This window comes from Saccostrea echinata, unplaced genomic scaffold (assembly GCF_033153115.1).
Source record: "Saccostrea echinata isolate AGI-Se365-2 ecotype Australia unplaced genomic scaffold, CSIRO_AGI_Sech_v1 ptg000056l, whole genome shotgun sequence".
In the NCBI taxonomy this organism is placed as follows: Eukaryota; Metazoa; Mollusca; class Bivalvia; order Ostreida; family Ostreidae; genus Saccostrea; species Saccostrea echinata.
This window is the reverse complement of record NW_026889805.1, coordinates 22,158,172-22,164,171: the sequence shown is the minus strand read 5'-3', so window position 1 is coordinate 22,164,171 and position 6,000 is coordinate 22,158,172. Positions and strand designations below refer to the sequence as shown.

At 31.6% G+C, this 6,000-nt stretch overlaps 1 long non-coding RNA gene across 1 annotated transcript in view; it reads right to left on the bottom strand.

The window, feature by feature from the left end:
• Positions 1 to 392: 392 nt before the first annotated feature.
• Positions 393 to 6,000, bottom strand: part of LOC133173628 (uncharacterized) — a 28,431-nt gene continuing 22,823 nt past the window's right edge. The window contains exon 3 of the long non-coding RNA XR_009719052.1: positions 393 to 882. This is a non-coding gene — a long non-coding RNA (uncharacterized LOC133173628). The remainder of the gene's footprint in view (positions 883 to 6,000) is intronic.

The window sequence follows — 6,000 nt, the reverse complement described above, 5'->3', positions numbered from 1 at the left end:
CGGAGCCGTTGATGCAATGTGCTTTTATTGCTCACAACAAATTGGGTCAAAATAGTGTGATTCCAATGACTTCAACTTAAATAATATAAGTGAGTGTTCATTTTATCAATTTAGAACCACGGTGAGAAATCGTTTAGCTCCAGTTTGCAGAGTCCCTAATCCCTTACAAATAAGACTTTGCTATAGAGGAGAACAAGGTAATGTCCATAAACATGAATGTGCTTTACACGGTTACACCTATTTGTGTCTCACAAAAAATCCGATTGACAGCATTGCAACTGAAAAAAAACAAACCATTAGTAGACAACAGTCATTGAGTAATCACATGTAGTATTTGCTTATGACAGTGCGATTATGCCAATGTTTTCTATAAGTGAGAATAATTTCTCCATGCAATGGACCTAATGCAAAGACAACCAGACAAGTCAGAAGATCATTATTATGTTAAGAGACAACAAATATGTTTATGTTTTAATGATGCACACATACAAATGGTCTTATGCTAAGATTTTTTGGATATTAATGACCAGATTATGATTATCATAAACTGTAATCTTTTCAGAAAATCAGAGGAAAAAAATTAATAGAACGAATATTTTAAGAAGATATTGATGCTATTCTTCACAGTCAAATTGCATCTTGTCATTATTTTGGAATCTGATTACAATGTGGCCTGAAAACTTCAAAATCGACGGTTATGCAGATAAAATATCCAACAGTCTTCGATGTGAGTATAATGATGGATTCGTTTTAGCCTGTTGTTATGTTTTTACTTTTCACCACGGGGAAGATGAAGGACCAGGTCTCCAAAAAGAGTCATAATTGGTCACTCTTCTCATCCAAGGATCCTTACACGGATGTTAACAAAGGCTGGACTTCAAACTGAAAGAAAATTTAAAAGAAAACGAAATTGGCGTATGAAATAATTACTGTTAAGCCACATATATTCACATTTTCAGGTTTAAAAATCATGTAGCAATTTTATTTTTAAAAGTTAGTATACAAGTATTGCATCAACCTTCTTGAAACTTCATAAAACTGTTGGGTTTGTTTTGTTTTTTTTGTTTTGTTTTTTTTTTTTTGGGGGGGGGTGGTCTTTTTTTAAAGCCGCTAGAAAAACATACTTTGCCATTTTGCCAAGGCAAATTGAAATAAACATTTTGTTTTAATTTGATATTTAGAGAACACATGTACATATTTTGATAATTTAGTTTTTTTTTCTTTTATCTATATAGAGTCCACAGTATATGATAGAGAGAACTTCATTTTCAATTACGGATAGAATACAATTTTAAACAATATTTATACACTCTGTCAGTTCTTTGAATATCTCTATGCCTGTCACATCTAATTTAAAGATCGTGACTAGGTTTAGATATTATTTATCTCGGCCATTTTTAAAATAATGTTTGTTTGCCCTCTCCCGACTCAAGGTAATGGAATTGGGTCGGTAGGTAGGAACATTTATTTCCTGGAAAATTTCAACATACATATTGACGGGATGAGAAAATAATTTGGAAATAAAAAGAAAAAAAAATATCGTTTCGAGTTTCGAGTCGGGCCATTTTTAGCCAGTCGGTCGAGAGAGGGTAAACAAACATTTTTTTAAGGATAGCCCTATCAGTACACAGTTCTTACATGTACCTATAGCTTTTAATGTTCAAAGGTGTTTTTAATGTTTATGTACCATAAAACCAAGTTTACTGTAAATCGTCAGCAGTTCCGATCTTGCATATACATATCTCTGGCAATTGTACAGACTTTCGTAAAAATGGGGATATAATACCAACATCTCGATTTCCATGCAGGAAATTTCTTATTCCCAGTTGCCCATTTTCCCTTTTTTCGGCATCATTTAAACGTAATAAAAGTAATGAATACAAATGAAGCCAATAACTCTTTTTCTTCTTGAAATAAAATATATAGAAAGAGGATATCTACCTAAATCACTTAGTACCGCGGTAATTTTAATATTTTGTTACAAAATCTTAGATGTACATACATGTAGTGTACATTTTCAATACATTTTGAAATTCAAAACCCCATAGCTCTGAACCATAAAACAATATAGGTTGAATCATAGTATCAAAAAGAAATTATGCCTATTTACAAGATACATCATACAATTTTATAATAAAAAACTTTTTTCTGAAAACATCTTTTCCCATGAGGAAGAGTTTGTTTAAAAAAAAAACCGTAAGATATTTATATGAAGAAACATTTACTACTTATTTGCAATCAAAAACCAGTGTACATGTATATATACAGTGTATAGGAAAGTGAGTCAAGGTGCATTTATTTAAAGTTTATTTTCCTTCCGCATATAAAGTTTACATTTACATAAGATACACTTCACAAAACTGAGTACACATGACCGTTAAGTTATGTATAAAGATAAACTTTTTTCGCAAGGTACTTAGGAAGTAAAAAGATAGTCGAGGGGAGCAGTTTCTGCCTAACTCGTAAGAAAGCAAGAATTAGTTGCCTAACCTTGTTTTTTGAACCCCGATCCCGCTGTTAATCAATAAATGTTAATTAATTGATGAATAATAATACAATTTTTAAATCAGACTTGTGAGTGATTGAACATGGAATATTTCGCAGAATATATTCTTAATGCTTTCATTTTGGGGTTAAATTAATTAATTTATTTTTCCACTCGATTTGAACCTAGCGCTATTTCAATTGAAGTAGTATATACTTTAGAAATAACATTTTATAGATGAATGCATCAATTAAATTGATGAGCACAATAATTGATTTGATTCCCGCATTAATTCAAATGCTCTCATCTATTAGTGTGCTCATTAATTTAACTCTCGAGCTCAACAATGTAGTGGACTAATTGCTCAGCCTCTCTGTTGATCTCTTTTATTCAGTTGAACAGTTGAAGATATGTTTAATTATCAAGTATCAAAATAACTAGCAATTTGAATAAAGGAAATTTTTAAAAATGCCTAACTGTAGCATCATCTTTTTTTTTTTTTTTTACTTTTTACGTTTTACCTAACCAGATTTTCTTAGAAAATAACCAGAAGCTTCGTATAATTCCGTCACGATGATGAGGCAGACGGAGTTCGCCGAAATGTGACGATTGCTCACAAATTTGAAGCCGGATCTCGCTTTTACGGTGATACATTTAGGACACGGGTTTTTTTTTTCTTCAAAGATACGAGACAAAAATTATCTCGAGCGCAACGACATACATATTATCTCGTTAGCACGACATAATATCCTGTGCGCATGACCTATGATTTATTATTTCTTTGATTGAGTTTTAAGGCGCTTTTCTTGTATGGAAGTAGATCGTACATGTGCTAGGGAAGTGGTCACTAGGGATTTCTTTCAACAGGGATTTAAACAGGGGGGGGGGGGGGGCTGTAAATATATTCAGGCTACAGTCCAAACTCAAGAATGATGATCAAAAGCCAAATACTCGTGGCATTTAATTCGTATTTTTCTTTGAGAGTGAAAATGTGAATAAAACCAAAGCTTTGACCAATTAGTTAAATTTTTTCTGGTACATTTAATTTCTAATGATAAATTTGCCCAGGTTAGCGATCATATAGAAAATATAGAGAATATTTAGTATATAAAAACTACAGCTCCTTGGCTATACAATGCAAGATTCAAACAATAATCTCATCAAGGAGACTAGATCTGTCAGACCTACACAAATGCCCCTTTCTTGGCCAAATGTAATGTCTATATTTGTCATAAATTGCTATAATCTTGTAATAGGAACATATACATTTTAGTAGTGTTTACTGTTATTAAAATTTTCATTTTAGAACAAATTCGCTGAATACCAATCAACAATCTGTAAAATACTTATTTTCAACAAATATGCTATGTGAAAGAGTTCGGGAAAAATGCAAAATTTTAAAGTTAAGTCAATATTGGATATGTCGTGCACACGAGATACTATGAGATAATTTTTTCCTAGTAAATAAAATTTCCTTAAATAAAAAAAAAATCTGTCTCCTAAATATATCACAATGTCCATTCAATATATGCATATGTATAGGTGATTTCATTCGTAACTACAAAGAGAAATTGTACCTCTATAACAGTTTCAAATTATGATAGAATGAAAATGTTCCTGTTATTATTCTTAAAATTTTGCTGTAAATGCACTGGCTAATTTCACCCATTAAAATTTAAAATACGGCATTTCATTCAGTCCACATAAAAGCAGTTTAAGATCATTTTAGATTTTTTTTCCGGGGGGGGGGGGATTATGAAAATTCCAACCAAGCACCTGAAATACAATCTTAATGTTCAAGTTTAATTTTCACCGATTTGTACGTCGGAAACTGTGAAAGCATTTTTCGATATAAATATGTTACTCCACTACATAAGTACAGTTTATTTTTGGTCGTGCGCTATCATATTGATAACTATTTACTGCATGCTCTAGCCATCCTGTTATTTTAAAAAAAAATTCGACTTGAATCTTTCATTCTTTTTTAAGTGTTCTGTTTTTAGTATCATAATCTTACATTAGAATGTACTGTGTATGTGTACCGGGACGGATATTGACTTGAATAAAATACCCAATGCATCTTATTTAAACAGATAAAAGATATACTTCTCATTCATAATGCCTAACTTCTTAGCTATATGAAAGGAACGAAGAAAAATCTGCCGAACTCGGTACACGTTACTTCCTCTTTCGGCTTTAAACTGGTTGACAACCTACGGAAATACATCAGTGACAGAATATTCAATGTAATGTACGAAACATGAATCATACGAGATTTCTATATTTTAGCTTGTAATTAGTTCATCAGAGTAAGGAACTTCAGTGAGATTCCCTCTGACCTTTAATTCATATACTTTCTTTGTGTTGTAAGCTTTTCATTTTGGTATGTTATTAGTATACAGTTTGCAAGCTAAAAAGGCAATATGTGTATGACATTCATATGGAGAAATGGTGTTCATTCTGCTCATTTGCATATCGGCCATATTAGAGATATAATGGCGGCAGATTCCATAAAGGTTTATATAAAGAAAATACAATAAATCGCAATTTTTAATATACTAACTATTTCGGATAAAGTTCTTCCGCCGATGATTTGATTCTTCTTAATATCTTCTACCGGAAATGACAAGATTGTTGATACGAAAGTGAAAGTTGCGACCGCCTTTTTGATTTGAAAATTCGAAGCGAGAGTATATTGCTTTATTGAAGGAAAGAGTACAAAATTGGTGTTTTTATCATTTTTGATGATGAAATGTAAGTGTTTATTGCAAGTTGACAGAGTTCTTCCGCCGATTAATAGGAGCAGGAGAGAGCCTATTTTTTATAAAATACAAATGATTTACCATTTTATGAAGAGTTACGACCGCCTTTTTAATTTAAAAACAGCAATTTTCTTGCATTTTGTGACCTACTTATTATCAGAAAAACGTTATCATAGTCTTCAGCCGTTAATCACACAAAATTCTACCCATATAACTATTGCGGAGGTTTGAAGAAAAAACAAAACGAAACGGGCTTGCAGGTTTTAATATAAAAATTTAAAGAAATGGAATTCTGAGTTAATGCAGGATCTTATGAATATTAATAAGAATTTAATCACGTGGCAACAATCTCATGAATAAACTGCACGCCATTTCTCCATATGTATCAAAAATTGAGACTATTTAATTTACCAGTAGAATGTCAGCTTGATTTGTCCGATAAGGTTGTTTGTATGAATGTGAAACATGGGTTTTAAGAATAATGACGTTATTGAACTAATCTTTAAAATTGTTTTTAAATATATTTTAAATCTGAAAAGAACAACCGAGCACACGAAAACGTTTCTCTCTATATGTTATATAAAGTGTTATTACTGTAATATATCACTGCCTGAAAATAAGATCGGTTTTTGTATGATATTCACATGTGCAGTATATATGCGCAGTTTCGTACAAGAAGTCATATTACCCCCCCTAAATTTCGTGTATTAAATATATACTTAAGCTTGATCTTTGTGGGTACACAAACGTATG